The following is a 13,028-nucleotide window of genomic DNA, read 5'->3' on the forward strand; positions in this document are numbered from 1 at the left end:
AACAATTTGCGAAAGATTTTTTTGCTTTTTAAAGAGTTTAAATAATTTGTTTACAAAGTCTGTAAAGATCCCGATCTGAGAGGAGGAGGCGAGAGAACGGGTCCCCCATCGGTCCTTTAGGATCTCCACATGAAGGAGAGCTCTACTAAGGAACTCTCGAAACAGGTGTCACCCTCATAGCATAGCACGGGTCACGAAAAATGAGATACCTCTTGATCCAGAGCTAAGGCTCGAAACCAAGACGTTCCTAAAACAACTCATAGTCGCCATCCATAGATAGGCCATGGAACCCAAAAATAAATCATCTATGCAATGGATAACCAGAAATATATATGGGTCTGTGCCTGATTACGAATGAGGAAGGTCCGAAGAGCACCCCCATCCGTCCGAGTGCAAGCATTCTGTCTCTTATGCAATTTTCATTAACTTTGAAGAATTTTGGGCGAAAATCATATGAAATGGGAACAAATATCCCAGAGAAAACGTCTACCTAAAACATGCATGACTTAGGGATAAATAAATAAAAATAAACATCCAAGTCATAACACAACACATCTAGCCCTACCTCAACACATCTAGAAATCGATAAACATGCACATGCATAGCTATAGCTAAGCAGGTCATAGTAAAGCAGTAAAGAACTACAGCTAGCATGTGAATAACAATAAAGAAAGCGGTAAAGGGTTATAACTAAACATGAGTATAAGCAATAAAAAAAACTATAAGAGCTACAGCTAAACATGGTGAAGCTACAACTAAGCAAGTATACGATGAACAAGTAAAGATTATAACTAAGACAAGTGAATGAAATCACCATCAATCCAATCAAAGAATGAAAGCACACTAGCATGATCCTATGCAAGAAATGGTACAGAATAACAAACTCAATTTTCAGAATGCTAACAACAAACCCTAAAACCTAAACGTTTCCGCCCGAATTTTGGATGGTTTGGTGTTCATCCAAAGCCGCTTACGTATCACTGCTTCACAGAAATCAAGGCAACGTAGTTCTTGCTTGCCTGTTCTAAACTACGATGCCTAAGACATTTAGACCTTTAAACTAGACTCGACCTAAAAGACCAGACTAATTTTAAAGCTTTTTGAACAATTATTTAAGTTCAAGTGGATTGTGGATTTTAAGACTTCCTATATGCCCTAACTAAATGCAAGTTTAGCCCTAAGCTAATGCAAGTGGTTCCTATATCCTATGTACAACTAGGCTGTGTGGCCTAAGGAAAACAATGGGCAAACTAACGCATCATAAATCTAGTCATCAGTAGGCGATGTAGATTGCCAACCGACCGGACAGAGGCGTAACAAACTCCTAGCTAGGACAAACTCCTAACTCTAACACATACCAAACACACAATATATCAAAGACATACTCCTAATTCTAAAACTCTCTATCTAGGACAAACTCTTAACTCTAGAGGAAGATCTTTTTGCAAACAAGGTTTTAAAGTTGTTTGAATGATTTTTTAAAGAATTACAAAGTTTTATTTTCAAAGTTTGGCAGGACTTGGAATAATGATCCCAAGCTGCCTTCGTACCTCGTGGGAGATGATCAAGCCAACATAGTTCGGAAATAAACTTTCCTAATACGCTCTTAAAATCTTTAAAGTTTTTCAGCTTTCAATATTTTTGAATTTCAAGTTTTCAAATATTTTTTGTGTTTTTAAGTTTTCAAGTGTTTTGATGTTTTATAATGTATTTTCAAATGTTTTCACTCTTATGGTCAAAGGCCAAAGGGAACACACAATGCAACACCCTTGGGTAAAACCCTAGGGTAAAGGGGAAACCCCAAACAAAACAAACTCATTAAAAATGTAATGATCTCAAAACAAATAAACTAGTATCCCACTATGAAAGCTAAGATCCCAAATATGTAAGTTCTAGTACTAAGCTAGTCTTTAAAAGGGAAAGAAATATCTATGACAAATGATAAAGTCCTAAACAAGTGACACTAAAGAGGGGATGGAAATAATCTAAAGCATATCTCACAACTCCATAAAAGAAGGGGCAAATAAGTCAAAGGCTCGCTAATAGTGCTGCCAAAAGATAAATTAGTCAAAGACTCGCTAATAACGCTACCAAAATATAGGGGAAATAAGTCAAGGACTCGCTAAATGGGGAGAAAATAAACAAGGGTGCTAGTGAGACTGGGCAAGTCTCCTAGACACAGAGGTGGACTCCAAGTATCCCTATCATTGCCCTAGCAATGATAAATAGAGAAAAAAATAACTAAAACACTAAGTTAGTCTCTAACTTAGAAAGGGGTACAACTTGTAGGTGTTCTATAAATGAGGCTAGGCAAGCCTCCTATGTGTGCTTTGCTAATACACAAGGCTTATCTCTAAAGGAGAACGACCTTAATGAGACTAAATGTGTCTCCTAGTGGGGGCTCTAGATGACTCTTTCATTACCCTTGCAATGAAGGAAGGAAATTGCCCTTGCAATGAAGGAAGGACTTTAAGGAAAAATGATGATATGCAAAAGATGTAATTAATGGGTAATGATGCAAACGAGAGGCAAGATATGTAAGCAATGGATCTCAAAGACGGTATGAGACATGGCATGTCTCCAAGGATGAAACTCGCAAGATTTGGAAGGTTTAAACATGTTTTAGAAGTGATCCTATGAGTTTCAGATGCCAAGTTATCATTTAGTTCAAGAACCGGAAGAATGAAGCAAGCTTGTTCGTGGTGTGTCTCTAGCAAAGTTCTAGCAACTTTTAATGCTTAATTTCAGCTTCTTTTAGATATTTTCAGCATGCTTTATTCAGGCTTGATCATGATTAAATCATTTGTTTGCATACATCATTAATTTCAATCATTTAGCATTGAAAAGGCATTTGAAGCACATAACACAACATGCAAATTTCACTAAAAATGCCCAAAATTCAAAATAAATCATAAGATTTACTCCATATATGATTTATAATCTGCTATCATGCCCAACATAATAAAAAACATCCATTTGAATTAATCTAAGCTCAAAACAACCTTTAAAAAAAGGACAAAATTTCCACCAAACATGCAATTTTTACAAAAAATGGTCAAAAATGCCAAACAATTTATAAAAATTATTCAATATATGATTTAAAACTTGTTAGCACACTCATCATATCCAACTATAAGCATTAAAAATGATTTAAGTCCAAAATAGCCTTCAAAAGCAATAAAAGGTAAAATCACAACTAAAGATGCAATTTTCACAAAAATATCCCAAAAATGGTAAGAATCATGGAAAACATCCAAAAGATGATTCATGACTTGCTACCAAGCTCAAAACATCCAAACCACCACTAAAAATTATTAAAGCTCATGTTGTCCATGATTTTTAAGAAATTGCACAGTTATGTCTTAGTGTGAAAAATACAACTTTGAATTGACTTTTGGACCCCTCAAACATCAAAACCATAAAAAACACTACTAATCAAAATTGTATATCTCATCATGAATGACATTCGGTCAGTAGACCACTTTGTTTGGATCCAGCCAGAAGTGGCCGGAAATTGGCCATTTCTGGCTCATCGCCATTAAAAGCCCTTACCCCCTCTCCTCTATTTATAGTGGAGAGGGGGGATGTCGGTTAGTGGGGGGTGACATCACCCCCAAAAAGGTGGGTGATGTCACACCATACACCCCTTATTTCGTCCTCTCTTGGTTCGTCCCGTAGTGTTTTCGTCTTTTATCGGTATTTCGGTCGCCCATATCTCTTCCGATTGGACTCCGATTCGCACGTGGTGAAGTGCGTTGGATTCATTCTCTCCAGGGGTTTCTAATGAACCAGAAATCGGGTGCTTTCGGGGAGCCGGGTGTCGTTCGAATGCGAAAAGAAAATTTTGGACCCAAAGTTAACTTACCGATTGGGAATGTTGTGTGCAGACGGGCTTATCAGTTTGTGCCGTAAATGGCGGGTGCTGAGTAGACAGGCTTCTGGTTTGATGAAAAAGTTGTTTACTGAGTGAAAACAAGCTTTCCGGTAATTCGGGAGCGGCTTTTTCATCCTGTAGTGATTTTCGTCTTCGGTCGTCCATATCTCTTCTGACTGGACTCCGATTCGCACGTGGTCAGGTCCGTTGGATTTCTTTTCTCCAGTGCTTTCCAATGGAACAAAAATTGGGTGCTTTTGAGAAGTCGGGTGCCCTTTAGATGCCAAAAGAGAGTTTCAGACACAAAATTGACTTACCGATTTAGAATGTCGTGTACAGACGGGCTTGCCGACAGATGCCATAAATGGCGAGTGCCATGTAAACATGCTTTGGGTTCTCCGAAAAAAGCAGGTGCTATGTTAAAACAAGCTTTCGGTGGTTGAAAACAACTTTCGAGAAGAGTTAGTGCCCTAATAGAGAGATTGAGGGAAACACAACTGGTGATCTAGAACTCGTCATAAGGTTCTTCCTCGCATCACCTATCACTAATAATTCCTTGACAAAATTGGGTGTCTACAGATGCCCCTCTTTGGTAGAGAGTGCAAGGCACCTGAATGCTAAAGTAAGGAGACAGCAAAAATTTGTCACTGGAGACTAATGATAGGCTTGGAAGACTCACATCGGATCCTAGGGCGTGCAGCCCTCACCGAGGAACCTTGCTGTCAGGTCATTGAGTGGACACATCTCGCCGATGGGGTTTTGAAAATACGACTGTTAGAACGAGTCTTCGGATGGACGTCATTACTAACAGCTGGGAGGGTCATCGGAAGTCAGGTTAAGAACACCTCACTGGGGGAGGGACCTCTAAGTCAGGTTAAGGACACCTGATTTGGGGAGGGACCTCGGGGGATGTCATTTTGACATCCAGTATGGACACTGATGACAGGAATGCCAAATTGGCACCTGATGATTGATACGACGGATGGTATGCATGATTATAGACACCCCATTTTGACCGAACCCTTTATCCTTGTGTTTGAGCAAAACCCCACAAAATTAGAGATTTATGGCCCCAAATGCCACCCTAGGGTAGCTTAGGGTTTCAGCTAACTCCCCGTAAAATTTCGTCAGAATCCGAGTACATTTTCCTAGCGAACGAGCCGAGCAATGTATGTGGTGTAAATGCAGAAGGGGGTGCATTTATCCTGGACAGTGCAGAGCATGTGCCATATGAGACACGATGGTGTCGCGCACCCACCAAATTTCTGCGCAAACCGCGCGCCTCATCAAACAGTAGTGCTGATATCAACCTCACAGTTTACCTATAAATACCAATCTAAGCCATTAGTTAAAAAAAAGAGAGGAGGGTTCTTGTCTTTATTTTAAAGATCTCAAAGAGGGAAAATTCCCAAATTCAGCAAAACTTTAATCCTATTCCTACTTTCTTCTCCGATCAATCTTGTCGGAGCTCCGGTCAAGCTCTAGCTAGGCTTCAGCTAGTTCTTTCCCTTATGTTACCTTGTTTTCCACAAAATCTCTTCTTCTATTATTGATCTCCGATCCTTATTCCACAGATCAACCATGTTAAGCTCTAGCTTCTTTTGCTCAAACCCTAGCTTCTTTTCCTATAACCCTAGCTGAGTTTATAAAACTTCAGATCTTATTTTCCAGCTTTAAGATTTTTCATTTTAGATCAGGTTAGAGCCTTTACTAGCAAAATTTCTTGCAAGTTCTTTTTTCTGATTGAACATCGAGGATTTTTGGAGGTAAAAAAAAAACTTAATCTGAGTTTGTGGAAAAAGAAAAAGGAAGATCTGATTGCTATTTTTGAGTCTTCCCTGGCAATTACATCGTTTCTGAAGAAATCTAACATAGGTAACCCTAGCTGAGCCATTTCTTATTGTGCTTCATGTCTTAATTGATGAATAATGTTATTGATTTGATTTTTAAGAGTTGAATTCAGATCTTTACTTGATAACAGGTAATATTCTGATCTTGTGTTTTTGTGATTATAATTGATAAAATGGAGATACTTGTTAGCAGAGTTATAATCGTTGGAACAGAGATTTGCATCACTTAAATTCATGATTTTTACAGAGCTAGTTTAGTATATTTCAAATGACTTGTGTTCTTAGTGATGTAATTTTATAATATTTGGGGAAATAAAGTTGTGTGTTTCTGGTATCAATGTGATATCTCATTTTAAAGCCTAAAGTGTTGCTGGACATGCATGAGATTTGATGGTCATTACAAAGATTTTATATATCAGTTTTGCCTTCACTCTATATTAATGATACGGATGACATGTGTATGTCCACATTCTACGTTTGAACTTATTTGTGGACAGTAAGAAGAGTTCTCCTTTATGCTCTTAGAAAAAATGTTGATGCAGTTATGTTTTTTTTTCTTTTAAATGATGAAATGCATGTATTACCTTGTTCCTGTAAATGCCCAAACCATTGCTACCATTGTTTCCATCGATTTAATGTCTTCCCCATCACTGCTATTATCTGCTTCTCCAAAAGTTTTAGCCATTGGCTCCATTTTCTAGTCTAATTTTGCCCTCTCCATTTTAGCAACCTGATCTCATCTTCACTTATTTTTGCTTGTACTTGTTAGACCTTTCAGTTGAAGTGCTCTCTTTGTGATTAGTGTGAACTCTCTATTTAGTTACTTGACTTGTTTGGAGAGATGTTCTTATGAAAGACATGATGAACCATTGTGGTTATGAAACATGGCTATGGCGATATTTTTTTCCCTGAAGTATATATAAGGTTGATAAATTACCACATTTCTATGTATACAGTCCTTTACTATAGATGATAATATTTCCATTATCATATATGTAGAAGATATGATGTCTTAGTGCAGTGGTGCTAATATCATTTCTTTACCTAGCCCTCTCACTTTAATCCTAGCAGCCACCTCACCATTTTGATAATGGTAGCCCTCTCATCTTGATATTGTCAGCCCTCACATTATTATAATGGCAGCCTTCACACTATTTTGATAATGGCAGCCCCTCACTTTGATATTTGCAGCCACTACCTCACCCTTATGATAGTGGCAGCAAACACATACCTTTGATAATGGTAGTCCACATTACTTTGATATGAGCAGCCCTTCCTTTGTTGTTTAGTGATAGAAATGTCTATGTGCATCCCTGTGTGTTTGTATGTGTGTGTATATCTCTGTCTTATGTGCATTTAAGCAGGTGTATGCTATTGTTTTGTATGTGTGTGTTGTGTCTATGCAAGTGTGTGTCTATGTATAAGTGTGTGTGTGTGTGTGCGCGCGCGCACGTATAGGTGTATGTGTCCATATGTGCGTATATATGTGCCTGTGTGAGTGTGTATGTATGTGTGTGTGTATTTATGAGTATGTTTGTCTGTGAGAATGTGTAATTGAGGATATGCTAATAATTGGATTGGGTATTTTGTGTCATGTAAGCTTATCAAATAGTTTACTTATTTTCTTAGTGTCCCTTTAGTGAATGGTAAATCCGATGATGCTTTGGATAATTTGTTGGGTATTTTTCACATGAGTATTTATAGGATAACTTTCCAATGATCATTACAGGATAAGGTTTAAATTGATATCCATCATGTTGAGTTTGGTTTTTGAGTTTAAAAAACAGTTTCTTCTTTATGGTTAGTTGTTTGGATATGTTCTTTTAGAGTGATACCAAAAGCAAATATTAAGTGCTTGAGATAAGTACCTTACAACATGGAAAATCAGGAACAGGGGTATATGAAGATCTATTAGTGGATAAATCCTTTGGGCAGGTAGCAGGTTACAGTTTCTGTAATTTGAACCATCTGTAACATGCAATTTTTAGAATTGGTTCAACTTGTGAGGTGTAGACGGTTATAAAAGCAGGTTAATCTCCATCTAGTGAGGTAATTTCGAGTTACCAGGTATAAGGCTGAATACAACCTGTACATAATTAGTTCTTATTTTAATGGTTATTATCTTGGGGTGTGGGTATCAGCCCCTGTTTTGGTTTTAATATAATCATACTCTAATGTATATTTCTATTGTTTTCTTTCTTTCTCTGGTTGGTACATGAGGATTTTTTTTTAAAAAAGGCTGATAATAAAGGAAATGCCCGAATGTTATGAATGAGGAAAAGCTAAGATTACAACATGAAAAGAATTTAAAACCATACCATGTAGTTGTATTAACTTAGTTAAGCTCCCCTATCTCTCATCAGTCTATGAATATTATTGTCACTATATTCCAAAGGATTCAGCATTGAGTAAGCCTGCACGATAATAAGGACATGTGGTTTGTTGCCTTATTCTTATATAAGTGCTATTCATTTCCTCTCATGCGATTTATTTAAATACCTTGGCTGCATTTTAAATTTCAAACAATAAATTGGGTTGATGCAAGTGCTGAAGTTTAAAGATGTTGATATCATTTCTTTATGGCTTATCTTGGTGATCGAATGCATAAACCTGCTATAGATAAGACTGATGGACGGTAGTTGCCTTTGGACTTTAGCTCACAAATGATGTGGTTCATTCCAATATATGTACATATATATGACAATGGTGTTCTGGAATTGGCATTATTTCCTGTTGAAAATGACATTACTTTCCCTGTTTTATGCCTCGATAGTTGACCTTCAAGGTCATTTCATATGAGTGGTAATAATGCCTTCTTGGAGATGTAATAGTGTAAATGCTAGTTGTGGGCTTTACCTTTAATTTCATAGTTATGAGGAATGTATATATGCTTGATCTTTAGATTTTTTTTCTTCTTCTTTTGTCTCAGTTTTGAATTCTAGAGTATTGGGAGCAGAGTTATCCATAGAAATTTGTTGATATATACTTTCAGTGGAAAAGATGTCTTGTAATGAGGTTGCAGGGGTTAGTTGTATATGGCAAATGAATGAAAAGACATTGACAAACTCTGTCCTAGTGTGGAAATGGAATATTACAACAGACTAATGCCTATAAGAAACCTCTGTTTAGAAATGTTGATGTTACCTTGAGCTAGTGAATGTAATCAGGTTGTTTGTTGTTCATTGGAGAACCCCGTTAATTTTGTTCTTGCCTTTTTAGCCTACACTTTTGATCATCAAAATGTAGTGAGCTTTGGGGATACCAATTTCTAGCAAGAGATTGTAGATCACTTGATTTAATATTTGTTACTTGAACTCATCATGTTCATGTTCTACTCTCTAGAGTTTTATTTGATTTGAGTCCATGATAATCCTTTTTTTCCACTATGCTATCATGAATAATTATACCATTATATCCAATCCATAGGCAGAAATGATTTTGGCTATAAATTTGGTTTTTTTTTTCTACAAGGAAGTCTGTATAGAATTCAATTTCTTCCCTAGCTGAACTCTCATCCTTCTATCTCACAGATTTTACCCCATTGTTTTACCTTCCATTGTGCATATTCAAAGCCTTCACATTTTTATTTATTTATTTATTTATTTTTAGAATCCCTTGAATGAAATTTAATCTAGGCAATGACTTTAGTTTACTTTGGCTCAGTAGCTTGGGAAAACTTGTCTAAAATGTCATTCCAGTGTTATCCATTATGGTTTTATCAATTTTAGTATAAGTGCTAAAATCATATGCTTATAAAATTGTATGCTGTTATGATCTCTAGCTCTGTACTGAATTTTAAAAGATTAGTTTAAAAAAAATATTTGAAGGCAATGTGCATTGGTAACGTTTTGGTTGTGATTGCATGAATAACATAGGTTTAAAAAAATGTGTGAAATTTTGTTAGGTTGTGCCATTTGTATATTGTTTAAAGGTTATGAATATAGTTCATTTAACATAAGTCTTGTGATATCTTCATCATATAGGCTATAATGGTATGAAACAAGAGAGTTGATTTAAGCAAAGGTAAGAGTTACGAGTTTAAAATGATGGTTGATTTTTTATTTATTTTTATATAGTTCAATGAAAGTGATTAGAGTAAGAAGCCTTCTTTTGGTATTTCTTCAAGATGGTTAAAATTGAATAGAGTTGAGAGTTGTTCTGTTTCAAAATATTGCCTTGGTTTGAAAACCATTATTTTGAAAAGTCAGTAAGAAATGATAGGGTGAGTACGCATTACTGATAAGCATACATCATCGATAAAGTTTTGAATAATTGAGTTAAATTTGTATGTCTTCCCCATGAATATTTTCATATAAATATACTGGTCAAGAGTATTTTATTTGTCAGTTGCTACAATTTTCTTTGATTTTTAGAAATTTTTTTTGTATTGGCAGAAAATTTCATTTCACTAGTAAATTGGGTTATTTTGTTTTGGTTCAAGTTGTTTAGAATTATTTGAGGATAAACAAATGGGTTGGGTTTAGAGGTTTTTGTTAGATCTGGTCATATTAAAAATGTCTGAAAGATCCATTTTATTGAATTCATTTATTCGAAGAATTTTGACTGATCATAGCATAAGCTTAGTTTTCATTTGTTTAAATAGTATAAAATTGTTAATGTCTGTTGTATAAATTCTGTTGGAATTTCTTAAATAGCACAGTGATGATTCAGGATATAAAATTTATGTAGATTCATTCATTTGACAACTCATTGTTGGCTACCGTACGAAATTAACTTAGTTATTCTTTATTTAATTCTCATAGAGTTGGTCACAGGATAAAAGTTTGCTTGTGTATTCTTTCTTTGAGCATTACATAGGTAGTTCTGGAACAGAGTTTGTTTAAGGATCCTTCCTTAAATATCACAGAGTTAATTATCGTATAAGGTTTTGCATGTATTCTTTTCATTAAATATCATAATATGGCAGTGCAGTGTGGTTGTGGCATAAAGTTCTCATGTGTTTGTGTTTTTCATTAACCTAATACAATATTGATCGAAGTCTAAAGTATACTCGTTATTTCGAGAATCAATATATTCATATTGTGAACTCTTTGTGTGAAAGTATTAGGTAAAGTAGCTTTTTCATGAATATAAATTTTCCTTATTTCCTTGGTTTACTTCAGAAATAATTTTGGTGTTTTGCCATTTGAGCATTTTGTTTGGCAGGGAATTAAAGTATGTCATGACCCATGTGTTTTCCTACATCTATTTGGGTATTTGAATTCATAACTTCTTGGTTTAACTTTTGACTTGGGTAAATGAAAGGTTATAATAATAGTAATTTGGTTAATTATTTCATTTAGATGACCCTGTTTTTGTGTGATCATATGATTTTGCTATTGTTATCATTTTTTATGATCAGGTCATTTTATCATTGTTATCTTTCTGAGTGGTTATATCATTCAATTTCATTTGAATTAAAAGTTCTAGTCAAGCATTTAGGAAAGAAGGATATTGTTTTCATGATTTGTGCTTCATTGATGTTAATCATAAAATCTCCAAAATTTTTTATTAGTCTTTCTTTTATATATATGGAAAAATCATGGAGTTGATCTACTTGTTTAGTTAAGGAAAATTAACAAAATTTTGAATCGATATGATTGTCTGGTATAGCTTGAGAATTAGATGGATGTCTTTTATCAAATCAGTTGATGTGTTCAATTACTTTATTAATTTAGCTATAAAATAAGGTTTGGAAGATTTTAGACATTTGCATAACATGAAAATCATTTCATAATATGTACTAGTCTGCTTACATTTAAAGTAATAATTTATTTATGACAAAGTCAATATCTATCAGGGGTTTGAATAAATTGTCTTATTTTAATGTCATTTATTTCATCAGGATTAACAGTAATACAATAATATCAATAATCATGCAAATTTGTGTGCTCATTTTTTAGCTCGCCTTGTGATTCCGACTTGTAAGTATGTAATATTCCAAGACCCTCTCCTTTTAGGGCGATGAAGGCGCTAGCCCAAGCCCATCCTTAGGGGACTGGCTCAGTCCAAGTAGCACTCCCCTTTTTTATTTATAAGACTTGCCCAGTCTTTTTTAAGTCATGTAACCTTGTATATTAGAAGTCTCCATTCATTGCAAGGGCAGTGAAAGAGTCATCTAGAGCCCACCCTTTTAGGAGACAAGCTATGTCTCAGTAGAAAAGTTATTCCCTTTTAGGAGACATGCATGGTCTCACTAGCAAGTCATGTATAGGGGACTTGATTAGTCCCATCATTAGAGCACCCCTTCAAGTTAGAAGACTAACTGTAAGCCCAATGGTTCCCACCTTGGCAATTCCCATCTTATTTTGATGATTCCAATACACAAGTGATTTAAGATCACTAATGTGTTTGACTGTCTAAGTTGTAGATCATAATTGCTTAAAGACAAGATTGCTTGGATTGAGGCCAAAGAAGCTCGCATTGGACCGCTTATGAAGGCCAAAGACATCGGAGATCCAAGACAAATGAAGACTTGAAGAATCCATTGAAGATCAAAGTCATATTAGAATGTATTAGATCCAATCTTAGTTTTAGATTTTAAGAGGCACAGATTAGTTAATTTAACACACCCTAAAATGTTTAAGAGATTGTCCTTATGGAGTTCCAACACTTTGGAACCCTCATAGCAATCCCAACTTGGTGTAGAGTCGGAAGCCTAAAAACCAGAAATGAAAATCTGCTTGACATAGGCTTCTCGGAACTCCGAGACATTCCTCGGAGCTCCGAGAAATGGTCCAGTAGCATTTTTCCAATTTCTGTTTGTATTCCCGAAACTTCGAGAAATTCTCGGAACTCTGAGAAATATTCTCGGAACTCCGAGAACACTATAACGGTATGAATTATAGCCGTTGGGAATTTTCGCTGGAATTACCACTATGCCCTTGAGCGGTCATATTTGAGTTTTTCTATAAATATGGGCATTCTAAACACCCCAACCATCAATCCTAACACTCTAAAACTTCATTTGAACATCCAAAGAGTGATTAAAGCTTGTTTATGCCTCTCATCCTCTAAGATTAGGATTTGGATCATAGGCTTCAATTTGTACATCTTCTACAAAGTGTGTAAACCCTTGTGAGGGATTTTTTGTTCTTTCTTTCTTATTCAAAGACATTGTATTGGGCGAGTGTTCGGAGAAGCGAAGCACACTCTTCGTGGTGAAGATTGCCACCAAGGTTAAAGGCAATCGGAATTGTAATCGGCATTGATCTTCGCCGAAGTTAAGAAGATCACATAGTGAAGCCATCAACGGGTTTGGTTGGTGGAGTGGAGTAAGGCTCGCGTTTTGAGGATCGAACCAC

This window comes from Tasmannia lanceolata, unplaced genomic scaffold (genome assembly GCF_043159265.1).
Source record: "Tasmannia lanceolata isolate RefF3 unplaced genomic scaffold, GAP_Taslan_0.1 ptg000036l, whole genome shotgun sequence".
NCBI classification, from domain to species: Eukaryota; Viridiplantae; Streptophyta; class Magnoliopsida; order Canellales; family Winteraceae; genus Tasmannia; species Tasmannia lanceolata.